This window comes from Tetrao urogallus, assembly GCF_951394365.1.
Source record: "Tetrao urogallus genome assembly, chromosome: 22".
Taxonomy (NCBI): domain Eukaryota; kingdom Metazoa; phylum Chordata; class Aves; order Galliformes; family Phasianidae; genus Tetrao; species Tetrao urogallus.
In genome coordinates, this window is record NC_136835.1 from 2,796,085 (window position 1) to 2,814,846 (window position 18,762).

The window sequence follows — 18,762 nt, forward strand, 5'->3', positions numbered from 1 at the left end:
TGAGCAAGCTGCCCTCCAGGCCATGGCTGGTCCTTGCATGGAGTTGTGCACGCAGCAATCCTTGCCCTGGCCTGCCCTGGGGACAGAAACCATGGTCTGTCCCTCCCGAGGTGTATTGCTATGCTATATTTGGATGTGCCACCAAGCAGTGTGGCACAGTGGGGGGAGAGCAGGATGGGACAACTTCTGCCTTAGAGCTGCAGGAGGGCAGAAGGAGGGGAATGTTTCCTCCGTTTGTCCTTGCCCATGGTTCCACGTGGGGGTGACAGCAAGCTTGGGGGCTCATGGGATCAGCACCTCCCATGCTAGGAGCATCATCTCCCCCAGATCTCTCTTGCAGGAGACTCAGTGTCTTGAGGCTGACCTCCATGCAGAAAGCTGAGCTCCTAAGAGCTGCCCTGCCTCCCTTTGGCACGTGGAGGGCAGAGCAGCTTGGGGCAATTCTGCATGGTGGGATAAAACGATCTCAGCAGTCTTTTCCAACCTCCGTGACTCGATGATTCCCTGATTCCATGGGACCCAGCAAGGCTGGGGAGAAGGAAGAGAGGCTGTCCTCCAAGGAGAAAGGCTTTAGGATGGGTTATTGCTGTGTTCCTGGAAATCCAAGCACGGGATGAAGGCTGAGTAATGAGGGCAGCACATAGGAAGGGGCAGTGAGCTCCAGCATTCAGAGCAGCTCTCATTCTGAAAAGCCCCTGGGAAGTTAAATGAGAAAACATGTTGAAACAAGGACGCTTATTCAGCGAGTGACTGAGCAAGGCAAATATCCGGCGTGTGTGTGCATGTGTCTGGTTTTACTCCCCCCCTTTCCTTTCTCTGTAAATACAGGGAAATAGTAGAGCAGCAAAGAAAGATCTGAGCTAAAGGGGAAGAGACCCAGATGGGGGACAGCACTAAGAAAGGAGTAGAAAAAAAGCTGAAAAGTTCAGAGAGGGGCCTAAATAAGAGGGTGAGACCCATAGGTATGGGATGACGAGGTGGAGGCAGGGCAAGGGTCAGAGCCAGGCCTGGAGCAGGCTGAGCATCGCCGCTCTTACTCAGCAGCGCTTTGCTGTGCACCATGTCCAGGCTCGCTTGTCCTTGGTCAGCATTATACCACTGCAGCCCCATCCCACCTGCTGGTTTTAGGGTGGTGGAAAATGCTTGGGAAAGAGCTGTGTCACGCCTTCCTCTTCGGCAGGGGAAATCAACAGGGTCAGCAAGGTGCTGGAAGGGCAGCGAGGCTGGACAGCAGTGATTTGGTGCTCGGAGTTAGGACAGAGGTGGGAGCAGCAGGCACAGCTCATCTTTCGTCAATGCATTGCCTGCTGGCATCAGGGGCTGCAGAGTGTCTGGGGCTTGGGAGGGGATTTGCAATCCAACATGCATGTGGACACCAGCCTCGGCTTGCAGAAATGGGAGTGAGTTTTGGCATCCGAGGAGAGCAGTGTCTGGTGGAAAATGTCTGATGTTTGCCTTGGAAAGGATCTGGGGACAGGCTGATCGCAGCAGCTCTTACATCACTGGCACTGAGCTCACGGTCCTTCAGCACCTGTTTACACCTACCAAGCCCCACAGCTGCCTGGCAGGACTCAGACCTCACCTCTTCCTACCCACCCCCACCCCCTGCCCCGTGCCCCTGCTGCCCCAGCTCTCCCTCCTGCCCCTGCCTCCCTCCAGATGCTGCTCTGAGAAGCAGGAGGGTCATTTGAACCCTCAGCCCCCTCACAGCACCCCCCTGTAGCCATCTCCACCTTCCCGCTGTCACACTGGAGCCTCTCTGCTTTACTCCCACATATCCCAGTGGCACAAAAAGCCGTTTCCCTCTTGCCCAGCTCCTAGCAGAGCAAACCTCTGAAGGCTTCTGCAGCTCAAGAAACCCTCACAGCAGGACCTAATGCAAAACCAGTGGAGAGAATGGGCTTCTTGGCGGCACAGCCGTGGCCACCCACTTCATCCTTCCCATCGTCACACCTTCCTCCCCAGGGCAGGGCTTTCTGTGTGGCCAGCACAGCTCTGTGGCAGCTCTGTCCCCATGCCAGCAGCTGCCCTCGGGGAGCTGAGTGCCCACACCGAGGTGCAGGGTGACAGCAGCAGGGTGACTGTGGCCAGGCTCTGCCATGCACCTCACGCTCCAGCCAGTCCTGCAGAGCCAGGTTGGGAAACTCCTGCAGCTGCATGTGAGCTTTGGGAAGCACCCGGAGGGCCCAAAAGCTCCTGCATTCCTGCCTCCCCACCTGGCAGATGCACAGAGTGTTTCTCCAGTAGCCGGGCAGGATTTGACCCTCCTCCTTGGTGGTGGAGTTGTGAAAGAGGCTGAAAGAAGATGGGAGATTCCCAGGCAGCTCCAAGCCGTGCGCTGGCACTGCGGCTCCGCAGGAATGCCAGGGAGTGGAGACGGGAGGAGAGCTGCTGCTTGTTGTGCACAGGCAGGGAACACCTGGGCAACGCGGGGAGCCATCCCTGCTGCTCTGACTGGCTCCATGCATGTGCTGGCTGCTGGTCTTTATTACATTAATTGCATTTCACTTTGAGGCTCCGTCAAGTCCGAACGCAGCCCCAACGTAGCATCACGGGGCTGGCTGGCACCCAGGAAGGAAAGCCAAGGGGTTGGAGGAAGATGGGGTGAGAAAGCAGCAGGCTCAGGGAGCTGCAGCTCTCCAGATACAGGGAAGGGCATGATCTGCCTTTACCTCGTGCTCGCTGCTCATCTCCCTGTGCCATGGAAGCGATGCTGCCCCTGGGCTGACAGGGATGCTGTTGTGGGGTGAGTTCCCTCTGTCATGGAGACGTGTTGGCACCCAGGGCCGTAGTGCTGGGCTTTGCACTGATCTCATGCAGGACAGGGAAATGGAAACAGTGACCGGGGAGGAGTTCCTTCCAGTGCACTTTTAGTGAATGTTTTGTTTTTGTTTTTTTTTTTTTTTTTATCAAGGGGAGCTCTCTGAGCATCATGGATTTGTGTAGCCAAAGGAACCACTGTGCTGGTCCCATCCTGATGGTGGGCCATGCTGACCCCCGGGCTGACTGGTACCCATCAAACCCTCCTTTTCCCACACTGCATCCATAACTCCCAGCAGTGTCCCTCCTGCAAGCCAGTCCCAGCACCCCACAGCCCACGTATCATCCAGAAGAGATGGAAGCCCAGCTCGGTGGCACATAGGAGGTTCTCACTGCTGCTCGCTGACTTGCACACCACGCAGCATCCAAATAACCCCCCGTAATAGGAACATATGGGACCGGAGAGAGATGAGTGCTCTGAGCCTCGCTTTCTCCCCTCCACACTGCGGGGTTTGGGGCTGGATGTGAGCTCTGAGGGAGGACAGGAGAGCACCGGGGCCGCTAGGTGTCCCCCGTGGGCCGCACACGGCTGGGGGACCCCGAGGGGACTGCGGGATCGTGGGCTGCGGGGAGAGGGGACCAGATGGACGGGACGGGGAGAGCCTTCGTGGCCGCTTTCAAGAGGCACCGGGGGCTGACAGTGTGTCCTTCCTGCAGCTGGGAAGGGGTTACAGCAAGGGAAACACCTCAGCTTCCTTTCCATGTGAAGAAAAAAAAACAAAAACAAAAACAAAAAACCATCATTGTGGATATCCTAGCGCTCCTCATCTTGTTTTTCTGTCCTAAAAGGACCTTTTCTTTAAGTGTCTTGAAAATACTGTGCAGGAGTAAATGTTACAGCCTCTGTAGGATGCCAGCAGGATGTTTCCCAAATGCAGTGCAGCGTGCAGCTCACAGCTTCCCCATCAGCATGCTCACCCCTCATTCAAGCCCCTGCACTATCTTATCAGCACGCTCATTATACCCTCAGAAACACAGTGTAAACATCCCCAGCAAGCTGCACTCGATGACAATTTCCTTGCCAAATCAACCACTTCCCTGCCTGAGTGATGGCTGTGAGAGAGGGTTTGTGTAGCTGCTGCTGTTTGAACAAGTGAGAAGTAAATACAGCTCCCTTTCTAGGAGCACACAAGTTGCACCTGCTCGGCAGAGCTGCATCACAGCAGAGGTAGGAAGGTATCTGTGGGAGCTGCTCATTAAAAAGTACTGGCAGCTCATCAGGGCTGCTTTGTTCCATTTCTACCCTAGAATTTGGCTGAGGGAGGCAGATAAGGTTCTGGCAGAGGCTGCCAGGGGAGCTTTCATAGCCCTCTGTCCGACTGTGTGTTGTATGTCTTAATGCAGAGGTGGCACAGCATCACCCTCTGGGATGCTGGGAAGGGATGGGGTGTGCTGGGTTGGCAGATCTGCAGTGCTGGCCTCCAGTCGGAGCAGAGCACTGCTGTGCTGAGGAGCAGGGAAATAGCAGAGCACTTGCCAGCTTCCCTCCCCCCCTGTCCTATCCCTGCTTTCAGCTCTTTCACTGCCACGGCTGCTGTGGGATTTTGAGCAGTCCTCGGGCTGTTCTGGCTTGCAACAGGTGATGCAGCTGGATGCGGGCAGAGCAGGGCCTGTCAGAGTTCTTACTGTGCTGCTCTTCTGCATTTCAGCTCCAGCACAGCCCCTTAAATGCTCCCCAACCCACAGTGACCCCGCTGTACCAGGAGCACAGGGCAGCTTGGCAGCCTGGTCAAAGGAGGAATGGAGGATGGGGAGAAGAAGGAAACAGCAACAGTCTTCCAGCTGGTAGCAGAGCATCTGTGCACCGACTGCAGTCTGCCTTATTTCCTCTCCTGCTGCAGGCTGTGCTGCAGACTTTGCAGCCTGCACTAAGCACTGAATTCCCCTCTGCTTATCCCTGCTGCAGACCAAGCCAGGCTGCCTCTCTCCCATGAGCTCTGCTTGGATCTCCTGCTTCTCACTGCTGCTATATATCACAAAGCAGTATTTTTCCTTCCCTTTGCTGGGTCAGTAATGCCACGCACAGCTGCGAGCAGTGAAGCTCAGCACATCACATCCTTCTGGCCCCGTGCTGCTGCCATGGGCTGAAGTCACGCACTGAGGATCACAGAGGAGGGCAGCAACACTGGGAGATGAAGGGGAGGGCTTTTAGAGAGGAGCTCTGATGCAGATTAAAGAGAGAGAGATAAGAAAATCCCCTTGATGTCCTGCATTGATTGCTTTGGTTCGCGTTCTTTCAGCAGTGATGTAATCACATCATCAAGGCAAATCTCTGTACCCCTCCTGACCCCTGTGACACACTGGAGCAAGGTACAGGTGCACAGCACGCTGTGTACTATCACCCTGTGTCCACATCAGCCCTTTGCACCGATGTATAGTTGCACGAACTGCCCAGCAGCGAGATTTAATAGGAACAATGATCTAAGCACCAACCCTTGTTTGCTAACTCTGCTTTTTTGAGCCGCAGGAATTAGAAAGAAAAGGTAAAGCCGTGTTTGCTCTATGCTGAGCCCTGATTTCATGGGAATGCATTGCAACACCTGCTGCAGCAAGCCCTGCTTTCAGGGCAGACGACGGTTGGCACCACACAGTGCAGTGGTGAGGTGAGCAGAAACAGCAGCCCTGCTGGAAACTGCTCTGAGATGAGATCTGAAACAGCTGCAGTTCCCTGAAGGTATAGAAGAGGCAATACAGAGCTTATAGAGTCCTCCGAGGCTTGACTCATCGTTGTAGGAATGGCTTTAAGCTGTGCCAGGGGAGGTTCAGGATGGCTATTAGGGGAAATTTCTACTCCAAAAGAGTGATGCTGCACTGCACAGGGAGCAGTTGGGGTCACCTGGAGGTGTTCCTGAGCCATGGGGATGTGGCACTGAGGGAGGTGGGCACTGAATACGATGGGATGGGTTGGGGATCTGAGAGGTCTTTACCAACCTGAACAATTCTACGAATGCATTCCATGAATCCATTGGGTTGGTAAGGGAAGGAACGTGAGCAGATCCTGGCATTGTGGGGGGGGTGCTGCAGGTTTGTGGGGCACGGGCAGAGTCCTGCAATAGCTATTAGCCTGATCCAGACTGAGAAAGTGCATTCCTGGGGAAAGAAGGACTCGTCTGACGTGTGGTGGCAGGTGGATTTCTTCACCCAGTGAGGACTGGATTTCAATAAAAGGTGAGGGCACAGTTCTGAGAAAGCAAGCTTGGATTCAGAGATTAACGGCTAATTCGATTAAAATGAAATGGAAAGGCAAACAAAGCCTGCAAGTAAAACTCCTGATTTCAAACAGGCAAATCTTTGTTGACTAAGGGAAATCCACAGGAATGAAAACTGGGCTTAGGAGCTCGGAGAGGCTCAAGGTTTTTCAGAGTCAAAAAAACAAACTTGGGTAGGTGTGCGAGCTGAGGGCAGGGAGAGCCTTCCTATGAGGATTCCAGCCCCAGCGAGCTGAGAAACCACCTCAAAAGGATGCTAACAGCACTCTCAGTGCCTGCAAGGGATGCAGCAACAGGCGGGTCAGGAGGGGAGGCAGCGCTCAGAGGTCAGCATGTGGAGGAATCAGTGAGGGCTGCCAAAACTGGGGTGAGTAAGCTTGCAACAGGCACTGAAACAGCCTGCCCAAAGGTCTTAGGGTGCAGAACAGAAAAGGCAAGGAAGGAAGGGGAGATGCTTTGCAGACAGCGCAGGGTAGAGATGAAGGAGTGTCTAAAGAGTGCCTTGGAAGGACTGAACATAAGTGGAAAAATGGGGCTGAAAGGAGGGTAAGGGTATTTAATAGCCTTCCTTGGAGGAAATGGCCAAGTTCCTGGTAGAAAAAAAAATTAAGAGCTCACCATTTGGTCGGGGGCAGTAGGGAAACATTTCTGACCCTCACATTGGGATTTGTGAGGGGTCTGTGTCATCTCAGTGTTGTATGCAGGGAACTGGGGGGTCACCATCCCCAGGGGTGTTCCAGAGCCATGGGGATGTGGGCAGTGGACACAGTGGGGTGGCCTCTGAGCAGCCTTTGCCAACTTTAATGTGATTCTATGATCACGGGGCCAGAGTGCCAGATTTCCTACCTGCATTTAAAAGGGGATTAGATGTTGATGTGTGTACGAATGGAGACTGATCTGCATTGTGGCCTCCTAGGATGAATGAGATGCTTTACTTTGCTATGATGATTCAACTTCTAGATGGAAGCCGAGAAGAAAAACCACCTCTAGCTTGCTTCGGGGTGAAAACTCGAGCTCTTTCCAGGAAAGGAGCTTCTCCTGGTGCTGCTCCCGTTCCTGGAGGAGGGCTCTGAGCAGCGTGGCTGCTCCCTGCCTGCAGCCCAGGCTCCCTCCTCCGCTTCCTCGCTCTCTGCTCGCAGTAACCTGAGTCCGTCCTTCCCCTTTTCCTTACTTTCCTCGTGCTCGGACTTGCTGCTGAGCAGCCCCGGAGCCAGGAGGGAGGCAGCAGGAGGGGAGCGGGGAGAAGTGGAGGGAAGGGGAAGGCACGGTGAGAAAAGTGAAGGAAAAGAGAGAGAAAACGTTCTTTTTTGCCCCCTAATTTGCAGGAAATCTCTGGCGTCCTTCAGTAAATTTATCCCGGTTTTGCAGCAGCTGCAGCTGAGAACTGCAGGCTGGAAGCAGGGGAGGATGAAAGGAAAAGGAGAGGTGGGAGAGGGTTCATGCACTGCACGTGGGGCAGCATAGAGAGGTGGGCATGGGGTCACGTAGGGGTGGTTGTGCATGGAAGAGCACATCTGCCTCCCCTCCAGCTGCTCTCATGGGCCTTCTGATAATACCAAACAGTGGCCAGGTCAGCATAAATGCCCAGCTTCCCACCAGCCGATACGTCTCACCTGCCAGGATTAATCATTACATCAAATGCAAAGCTTCAAAAAAAAAAAAATCCACCTGAAATAGCACCAACTCTATAAAAACCTGAATGACTGTACTGGCAAACTGAGCTGAGTGCCCTTTGCTGCCCTGCCCTGCACAGGAGGAGAGCAGTGGCTGGCACACGGCGCATACATGCTGGTGGCAGGGTTCTCTCCCCTTGCTGTAACTTGCTTCTGGGATCTTCTGTGTCGCTTTGCTGCTGATGAGGCCGTGCTGTGGTGGGGGTCGGCGGTGCTGGAAGGCAGGGAATAGCAGGGCGTGCTTGGAGGTTGTGTTTGGAGCAGAGCCCCTCTCTCTGACCCCACCTCCTTTCCCCCTTTCTGAGATGCTGGCCTCTTTCAACTGACAGCCCACTTTCCTGGCAGGCTTGTTAGCTTTAGCTGGAACAATTTCCTTTGAACTCAGCTTGAATTAACATCTCCATGGCAATAGGATCAGGGCTTTGTCTCTCACAACCTGCCCTTCACCCTCAACAAGAGGTCCTTCCAGGAGGTGGGAAGGGGGCACCACCACCTCCTTCTGGGGAAAGGCAGAGGCTGGGAGCACAGCCTGGGGCTCCCCTGGGGTGGGGAAGCTGCAGCAGATGCTGGCAGGTTGGAGCTGGGTTTGGGTTAGCTTGCTGCGTGAAAGCCAGCGAGTGAGTGTGCGTTGGGGGTAAGAGGAAAGCAACTTGCTTCCCTTCACCATAAACAACCACAAACACAGTTCCCTAGGGTGGGATGTCTCTGGTGCTGAGCCAACGCAGTGGAAGGAAAATGATGCTGAGCCCAAACTGAGCACTTCCCTTCTGCCCATCCACCTCTGTCCTACAACACCCAGTTCCCCACCACTGCAAGCAATCAATCTCCATCTCTACTCCATGTGCCCCTTCACCCTCAGGGCTCTGGGGTCCTGCTGGAGGATCAGGGTCTCTATCACCAGTCCGTGCAATGCATTCATCCAACCCATCCCCTCCCACCTTGTCTCCTTTTCCCTGCAGTGTGAAGAAGCCACATGCAAGCCAATGGGAGGAAGCTGAGCTGAAAACCCCGCTGCTCTGCAAGCCCAACCCCAGTGCACCTCTGGCTGTTTGCCCATACTCTGCTCCTCACTGCTCCCCAACTCCCTTCGTCCAGCTGCTCCAAACCTTTGCATCTCTGCCGACCACACATCACCCCCATCACCTGGGCACCGGAGGAAGGACCGCTTCATTCCTCCCCACCACAGCCCACGTGGGTCTGTCTGTTTGGCATTAGTGGGCTCTCGCTAACAATATGGGGTTTTTTTTCCTCTCGTGGAGTGAGAGGTTTTGCAGACAAGTCTGTAGGTGGGGAAAAAAAAGAGGCCTTTTCCTTTGAATGCCGGGTAATGTTTTTTGAGAGCAGCCCTCTGAGAAATCAAATCTCAGTTTCTTTTCTTTTTGGGGGGGCGGGGGAGCTGTAAGCACAGCAGTAGCTCCTCTCTTCCTCCTGCTCCCAAACACCGTGGGGGTGACAATGCTCCCAACACCGGGATGGGCTGCAGGGAAGGAACCCCACTGTGTCCACAGAAGTTCTGTAGGACGTAAGCTGCAGTCAGGGTCACTGCAGCTGTGGTCCCCAAGGGGCAGGACAAGCTGCTCTCCTCTGTGCCATGCTCAGGTCTGTGGAGCACTGCGATGCTCTGGGGTCACAGAATCATGGAAAAAGACTTCTGAGATAATTTGGTCTGACTGCCTCAGGGCTTCGTGTGTTTGGGTTCCTTCTGCCTCCTTCTCCCCCTCGCAGCACCGCTGCTCCCTCCTCCAGCAGTCCCTGCAGCTGGATCGCAGCAGGCAGCTCTCATTCCCTGTTAATGAGAAACTCCTGCACTTTGTCCCTTGAAATGAAGCCATGTTCGCCACGTGATTGCAGGGAAGGGTTTCGGGGAAGGCTGCAGAGAGAAAGAGGGAAGGCAGGGGGCTGAGCACCCGCGGGTGCTGGGTCAGGGCTGGGCAGGGACGTGGGAGGAGGCTGAGGGATGTGAGATCTCACCCTGCTGACCCCACATTGACTCAGCTCTGTCTGCATCTCATTCCTTCATACCGGGAAGGGGAACTCACCCCCACACATGCTGCCTCCCCCGTGTCCAACCTCAGCCGGGCTGAGCATGTAGGAGGCTCTGTTCTCTGTGCTCAGTCAGTGTGAATCATGAATCAGGGGTGGTTTCCCAGAGCTGGGCAGCAGGGTCAACCCTCACCCAATGCACTTGGGGCTGTCTTCTCCCCATGGGAGCCCAGGGAAACCCCCGCATTGCTTTGCTAGGGCAGCTGGCAGGAGCATCTCTGTGCAGGAAGATGACACGTCCTTGCCACAAGCCCAGTTGTGCTGCCAGTAAGGGCACAAACCTACCCAGCACTGCTGGGGGCAGCTTCTCATCAGTGCAGCCCCTGTACCGTGGGGATGCTGTACCCCAGAAGCTTTGAGCAGGCAGAGCACCGTGCCAGGCACTGCCTCCCTCTGCTTATCTTCTCCCTCTGACACAGACAGGGCTGCCCTGACCCCGCTGTGGCCTCAACCCAGACGGGGATTCTCTTTCTCTTGCAACCCTGCCCCAAGAGCTGGGCGTGTGTGATTCCCTCTGCAGAGCTGAGAGCAGCTCCATCAGTTCAGGGCTGGAGAGTAACTGCTGGAGCTAAATCTCTTTAGGTTTTGGGGTCCTGGAAGTTAGCAGAACACCTTGCCTGTCGTGCACTGGGGGGAGGACAAAGCTTCCCAGCTTGTACACTGTTGCTTTCCCCCTGCTATGGGGTGGGTGGAGAGGCAGAGCCACAGAAAGCTCTCAGCCAGCTGTGATTTTTCACCAGAATCCGAGAACCCAACAGGAATCAGCAGCTGCACTTAATCATGCAGGGCCATTAAAGTGACACAGCAGCTCTGTAGGGAAGGGAAGCTACCAGCCTGGGGCAGGGGAGAAGTTTGTCTGAAATAGTCAGACACAAAACCAGAAAAGGACCTCAGAAAGGCTGAGGAGGAAAATATTCCTAGGAGCCTCGGTGGTGTGCACTGCTGGTGAGATCTGTGGCTCGTGGCCATGGGGCTGGGAGCTGTGAGTGGGAAAGGACAGAGGGTTACCTATCAGAGTTGGGTTTCTCTGCTGGCCTCGTGCTTTATCAGTCCTCCAGGAGCGCTGAACTGAGGCCAGGCAGGGAGGAAAGCTTTTCCTTCACTCCATCCCCCAAATGCCACATCAGCAGCGAGCTGCAGGATGACCTCAATGAGGAACAGATTGTCCCTTGGCCTGCCTCCACCTCCCTGCAGCGGGGATGTTGGGACCCCGAGATGGGGAAAAGGGATGAGCCATGCACTGTGATAACAGCACTGTGATAACAGCAGCCACAGCCAAAGCAGTGGGGCTGGGATAGGAGCAGGCATGTGGGGGGTTTCTTTCTGTCATCTCCAGCCTTGTTGGCAGCACCCAGTGAAGATTTACAACAGCCAACATTGTGATCATTTGGTGAGCTGGAAGCATCCCTGCTTTGTCCTGTTGTGTTTGAGCTCCCAGCACTGCCTGGCTGCTCCCAAAGGGAGGGATGGAGAAGGCACTGGGAAAATGATGGCACAGAGGGGGCGCTGGGCAGCTCCTGGTCTTGTGTTCACTTGTGGTGTCTCTGATTCAGTGCTAAGAGCAGTTCCCCTGACTGGCTTCAGAGAGCTGCAAGAGGGGAAGTAGGCTGAACGTTCAGGTTGAGTATTAGGCAAGATTTCTTCTCTTAAAGAGTGGTGATGCAGTGGTACAGCTGCCCTGGGAGGTGGGGGGGGGGGGAACTTACTCCATCCCTGGAGGAGTTCAGGATATGTGGCACTGGGGGATGTGGTCAGTAGGCACGGTGGGATGGGTTGGGAATCTGAGCAGTCTCCAACCTTAATGATTCTATGATTCTACGACACACTTGGCTTTGCTATGTTGCTGCAAAGACTGTTTTCAACAAGCTTTAAAATTACATGAGATGAGATGATACAGAATGCATCTGTCCGTAGAGAAGTGAATTGCTTTTGATTAACCTGTTGCTTGGGTGTTTTTGTTTGTTTGTTTTTAATGCTATTTGATGCAGTGTGGCTGTCAGTCCAGCAAACTGCCTCATTTTGCAGAATGTTCCAGGAAAGCATGGGAAACGTTTCCAGCTAAATCTGCAAGAAAAATATTTGCGTTTCCCTCCAGGCTGATTTGTAACCTAGATTGCTGGGGTTGGGGGCTTGGGGTGGAGGGATGCTGCTTTTCAGTAAGCTTGCACAAAATAGACATTTCCCTTTAGTCTGGAAAAAAATGAAATTCAGACCACTGCAGATGCTCAAATGCCAAATGACTTTCAAGCATGAGAAAATCTTGAAATCCTAAGCATAAAACATATGGCGCTTTGCTTTGGAATGAGATTGAAAGGGAAAAGCTCAACAGTAAAGCTGAACCGAGGACATTTCATTATTCAGAATGATAGGAAAGAGCTTTCTTTTAGCATAAGAGAGAATTTTGAGCATATCTGACTGTTTTTGGAGGCAAGCAGCAGCCTTATTATTTATTTGCCTCGTGGTCACATTAGGTCAATTATTAACTCACTCAAATGAAAGCCAAAAAGCTCCTTAGGAATCTGTTTTATGTGAAAGTGTGGATGGAAGTGGAAACAACCAAGCAGATTTCGATCAGTTTAGGAGAAAAACATCAACCGTTGTCTCTCTCTCTGTGCGTGCACAGATTTGGGACAGCTTTGGTCATCCACTATGGATATCAAAGGAAGCAAAATGGGGCTGAGGTATTCACTGCTGATAGTGGGGGGGACATCCCCCAAATATGAAATATCTGGGGGATCCGTGTGTCCATATGAGCACTGTCTGTATTTTTGCCCCGTGTCAGCTCTCCCCTTTTGCAATCTGCCATTCACATCCCATGAGCCAGAAGCAATTGTGACTCAGAGTGGAGCTCAGAGCCGCTTTCCTGACCCTGCCTGCAACTGCAGATCGCCCCAAGGCACAGCAGCTCATTAACCTGGGGTTGTTCTTTGTAGCTGCAGGCGGTTTTCTCACTCCTGATCCCATCCCCATCACTCTCTCCGACCATTCTCCTCCTGTAGGCCACGGTTCTATTCAAAATGTCCATTTTACACCTCGCTTTAATTAGTTTTGTACCACTGTGTTGCATTTATATCGCTTGGCATAAGCTTCACGTTGCTTCCATTACATCTTCTGCACTGCTGGGATTTTTATTTATGGTGTTTCTGGTGCATTTGCATTACTTTCCTGAGATGGATATCATTTTGGCTGGATTTACAGTGTATTTCTTCAGTTAGATTTATATCGCTTTAATTAGATTTATATCTCTTTAGGCTTTGAGGGCTTCACTTAGATTTATAATCTCTCTTTTAGCTTGTCTTGCACGGGAGATTCGCATCCTTTTTCTTTCAAAGGGTATTGCTTCACTCAACACCAATGTTGCTTTATCTAGGCTTTGGTCAGCCTAGGTTACACAAAGCCAGAACTCAGAGCTTGCTTTCTTTCCCCTTAATTTCCAACAGGATTATTCTACCATAAATTAAATTAACCTCTTCCAAGCCAACACCAGCATGAATGTATTGGAGATCATCTCACCTACTGGATCAACGAGAGTCCAGTTAGCAAGATGCTCTTCCTATTCCTTCCTGTGCAGTGTGCAGCTGTGTGATGGAGGCTCCAAGCTTGCCTTTCCCTGTGCCATAATCAAGGAGCCTCATTGGAGCTGATCTCTTGCAGAACGTAGCCTGTGCTTCCCAATAACAGCCACAGAGGACATGGCTTTGTGCTCCTGCCCAGCTCTGATCACATCAGCTGGAAGGGATCTACATCCATGTGCTTCGGGGTGAAAGCTAAGCTGGGATTGAGAGGGGTCAGTGGGTGTTCCCTGAGGGCTGTTGTTTCAGGTGTTCACAGCAGGATGCTCGGCTGCTTTCCCACTTGGAGGCAATTTGGGGCTCTGTTGAAGGGCAGGATGTGGGCCGGGTGCATTCAGTTTTAGCTGCTGGAAATGAATTCCTGTGAACCCCTCCAGCCATCAGCACTCAGTTGGGCAGGGCTGGATGCACCCTGAGCTCTCACCCAGTCCAACCTCCTGGCCCTCTCCTTGCCCAAAACGCAGTGAGACCCTGATGCTTACTGTGTGCCCAATGATGTGACAAGGGCCACAGAACCATTACAGAACATTTGGAATTGATCACTAAGCTCATCAAGTCCAACCCGTCCCCACTGTGCCTGCTAGCCACCTCCCCATCCTCTGCCCTTCCAGCAGCTGCACAAACGAGTGGCTAACTCAATTAATGTGCATCTAATTAGGCCATCAGCATCTCTGGAAGAGGGGCTGCATCCGCAGCATGGGCTGCAGAGGTCTGAGCATTCCATTGCCCTCCCCACGCTCTGCCACTGGGCCCCATTCATTTAATTACGCCTGGCTGCTGTGCTCCTCACCCTTTTAATTGCCCTGGACACAGAGCAGCGTGGTAAGCAGGTCAGAGATAGATGCTGGGCATTGTTTTAAGACAGTAAAGCTGTTTTCAAACAGCATTCAGCAGCTTGCTTTATGTAATTGTTGAGAGAAGGAGGGCATTCAGCAGGGGCAGCGGGGAATGCTCCAAAGGGATGCTGAGCAACTCCTAATTAACGACAAATGACTCGGAGCCTGATGCACTGCTGTAACTGTAAGATCTCTGCCGAACACCGCAGCTGCAAATCCTTTCCCAGAGCTTCAGACCAAGCCATAGGTCTGCAGCAATATTCCCAGGTAGAGCTGGGATTTAGTCAACAGTTTGGAGGACTGGCAAAACCCAAACTAATTAACTCTCCCTGAGGCTTATTAGTTCTCTGGTGCTGGGATCAATGGGAAAAAGCTGATTTTTATGCGTTCACATCCCCAAAAAGAGCTGCCCTGATTGAACACTTCAAAAAGCACTGATGATTCTTTCATGTCGTTTAAAAGTGGGGTTTGGCATGAAAATGAAAACAAAGGATGGGAGATTAAATAGATCAAGGCAGCACATTTGGGCCTGATCCCTGACCTCAGTTATACCACTTCTACCTGAAATTCATGGTGGTGAAAATAAGATGAGAAAGAAGCAGCAAAGACTTGTGCTTGGTTGGTTTTCGTTTTGGAGACTGATGTTGCTGAGGCCGTTCTGGACAAGGTGTGTTTTCAGAGCACAACTGAGGTCTGTTTGTCCTTCCCCTTGCACCACTGTCCTGAGCTCAGGCTGTGCAAGCACCCAGCCAAAGTGCTGGAAGGAAAAGCTGCCTGGCTCTGTGCGTGCAGTCCAGCAAGGGAAATAAACCCAATGGGGCCAGGGCAGGGGATGGAAAGCCTGGCAAGCCACGGGCAAGCAGCCCAGCCTAAGGCTGCATGGCTCAGGATGTGCTGGGTGAGCAGCCTGCCCAGGGCACTGAGCACTCGGGATGTTTCCAGGGGCCCTGCTGAGCTCTGCAGCCTTCTAGATGGGCTAACTGCAGTGTATGCCCTGCTGAAAGCTCTGCAGGACTGTGAGTGCTGCTGGAGGAGCTCCCAGAGACGTGTGTGGCCCCAGGACCGTGGGGAAGCCTGCCCAGCCCCTGTCTGCCACCCTTCCAAAGCACATCATGCTTTCCAAGCATGGGTGAGATCAGGATCTCATTTTGCTCTGGTCTGGTCTGCAATCTAGCCTCAAACCTGTTGCACTGAGAAGACAGGTGGATGCAAGGCTTTGATGTCTGCATCCATCCCCCTCCATGCCCTGACCACGCAGGAGCAATGTCCAATTCATTACACACAGCCTGCTGCATCCCCTTGGAAGAAAAGGGACTCTATCTAAGCTCTGCCTCAGAGGGGACTTAGAACAGCTGGCTCTGAGCACTCCAGCAGGCACTAATTACCCTAACGAGCCTCCCCAGGCCTTGCCCCAAACACCCTCTTCCCACTGGCCCTACAGCTCCATTTAAGTTCAAGCCAGGAGCTGCACTATTCTACTGAGCACCTGGAACAGGGGACAAGTGGATGAATAGGGCAGCATTGTCACACATAGAGGCAGCCCTAGGCATGGAGCAAGCTTGGTGGGATAGAGCATCCCTAAGTAGGGGTGGGTAGATAAGCCAAGGCTGTGCTGAGGTGAGTCAACCAGGTGGGAGAGGAGAACAGGACCATCCAAATGGGAAGGAAATGGAGGCTGCACTTCTCAGCACGGTGCTGCTCTTCTGGATGCCCAGCTCCCTGCTGAGCTCCTGGGGTTGGTTCTTAGAATAAGCAGCTCATTCACAGCAAACATCACTGCTCTTTGATGTATTGCTGGTGCTGCTGCTGTGGTGTGTTAAATCCTTTGGTTTCGTGCTCGTAATAAGAAAACTGGCCACAGAGACTTACTGTAAGTTGATGAGAAAGTAGTAATAATTACTGCTTGTTCCTCCATGGGAGGGTAAACCTTCAGATGCTAATGGGCTCTGGAGTATTGACTGATTACTCACACTGGGGTGAAACAGCAAGCAAAAGTGGCCTTCATTCTCCTTCTCAGGGATAAGGGCGAGAAGCATCCTAACTGCAGTGGATGGCTGCGGAGTGTGATCTTTGGGACTGAAAGGTGGAGGAGTTTTCTAACATAGGGCAAGGGGCTGGGCAGGTGTATTCCTGGAATGGATGAAGGGAAGATGCTGCAGGTATTTATGCCTGGCCCAGCCTGACAGCGTGTGCACAACAGCAAGTGGGTGGTGAGTGGTGAAAATGGGCTGGCAGCACATTTTTGTTTGCCTGGTGCATTTGCATGTGGCAAAGGCAGGGCTCTTGCCCACAGAACCTTGTGTGGGATGCTGAAGGACTTCTCACGCTCTCCACTTCTCTTTTTCTCTTGCTAAGGCTCTCAGCTTTGCAGCAACAGCTGTCTGAGCCTGGATCTGAGTGGGTACAAATCCCTTCCTGCTTTTCCAAGGTGCTGACATGACGCTGGACTTCAAGTTTCGAGGTGAGGAAGGGGGAATGAAGATTTGCTGCTCAGCTGGGGCTGACCAAAGCTGCATCCCAGGCCCCAAGGTGAAGCTGTGTCAGCCTGTAATCCTCTGCTCTCAAGCACTGTTGGATCATCCCAGCAGAGCATGGAGAATGTTTTCTTTTAACGGCACATTTTTCCTTAAACCAGTTTGCAGGCACGGCTGAGGCATTTTAATGGAAATTTCCTCCCAGTAAAAAGGCTGCAGCACACATACCAGAAACTCTTGGCCCGGATCATTAACATTCAGTAAAACTATAAGCAACCCAGTGGGAGCATTGAGCTGCCAGGCATGCTTCGTCTTCCTACAGCTCAGCACACAGACTGTGGATGGGGGGCAGCCCTTCAGATGTACCAACAGCAAAGTCAGAAGAGGCCAACACCAGTGAAGCCTTGCTTTGGCCACCAGGACCTGTCCTACAGTCTTTAAGCTGTACTTAATCCTCTCAGCTGCCCTTTATGGCCACTGATCTGCAGTCACCTTACCCTGCTCTGCTGATGGTGAATCTCAGCAAGCTGTTCTCTCCTGTGCTCCTTGGCTGCTTTCTGTCTATTCACATGGGTGCTGGGATCAGATCTTCCATTCCCAGGTCACGTTCAGGGTCTGTTTGTGCCTCAGTCTCATTGCAGGAGGACAGCATTGCTGGCAAGGTGCTGGGCACTGGAAGGAGCCCTCTGAGATGGTCTCTTTTCTCATTTCCCATGCTTTGGGAGGATACCAGGAGGAAAATTGATCCTATTTACTCCACGCCAACTTTACAGGGAAGGAGAGCCCTGAATTCCCCCTCACATCCTGTGGTCCAGGTACACAGCAGGCACTGCTGAAACCTGCAGCCAGGAGCTCACAGCTGCACAGAGGAGGGATGGATGCATCCTCATCCCTGCTATCCTCCAGCATGGACACAGGACTGTGCCACACTCCAGTGCTGGGCTGCACACTGCTGGACCCGAAGTGACCCTGGTGCGATGGGGAAGCTGCTCCCAGGTTTTAGCAGAGCACAGCCCTTCACACTGGGCATGTTCCAAGGGTTATTTGTGCCTGCTGACCTCACAACGCTTTTCCTTCCAGCCCCTGCTGGGGTCCTCCTGTCTTTTTGCATAATCTCCTCTGAAGAAATAGCAGGAGTGGGGCCTTCTTTGCAGCTTTTGTCCAGGAGAGCCGCCTTGCTGCACGGTTCCACTTTGAGAACCCCCCTCTCTTTTTGTGTTTGAGCTGAACCATTTCTTTTCTCCCCTCTTTGCACCTCTTAACTTTCTCTCCTTCTCGACTCTCATTTCTTTGCACCGTTATTGTCCTCAAAAGTATTTTGAGGACACAGTTTGTTCAAAGCAAGGCTGTGACAATGCAAGGGCTGCAACTGGAAGCGTGGATTAAAGCAGCGCTTTCTATTTATTTCTGTGCTTTTCCTCGCAAAGCTGTTTCTCTCAGACCCCAATCCTGCTGCCGCTGTGACCTTTGCATTTGCAGAGCGACCTTTGGAAATCAAAGGGGCCCTTCATCGGCATCTGCCCATCTGGAAGCGATTGCAGCAGCGGGTGCAGGGCAGGTTGGGGCCTCGTGGCTGCAGCCTGGAGTGACCCAGTGATGGGAAGAGGGGCTGAAGTGCCTTGCGTTGCATCCTCGGGGTGGGAATACCTCCGGCGTGCTGCCTGGATGCAGGGAGAGCCTCAGCAGCCACGTCAACGCTATTTGATTCACAGCCACCGTGTGTTCAGTGGACTCTGAGTTGTGTGCGTCGGTGCAAACTGCTGCCCTGGGCTTTGCTTTTCGTGTTGGCCTCCCCATTCCTTTGTGTTCAATTATTTGTCAGGGAGGAGAAAACATGAAGAAAGGAAAAAAAAAAAAAAAGCACAGGAGAGCCCTGCAGCTGCCCTGGTGCTGCTGGAGATGCCTCTCCATCCTCCCGACAGAGGGGAGCGGGGCTTGGGACAGCGCTACTTTCTTTGCCTTCGGGCTCTCTCTGCCTTTTTTTTAATCCCCTTTTCCCCTCCCTCTCTCCTCCCCCCGCAGCCCAGCTGGGGAGCAGCTGCGGCTCGCACTGGCCCTTTAACGGCGGGGCGGTGCTGCGGGCCCGAGGCTCGGCTCTCCGCGCTGGGGGAGGAAGTGCGGCCGGGGGGCGGGGG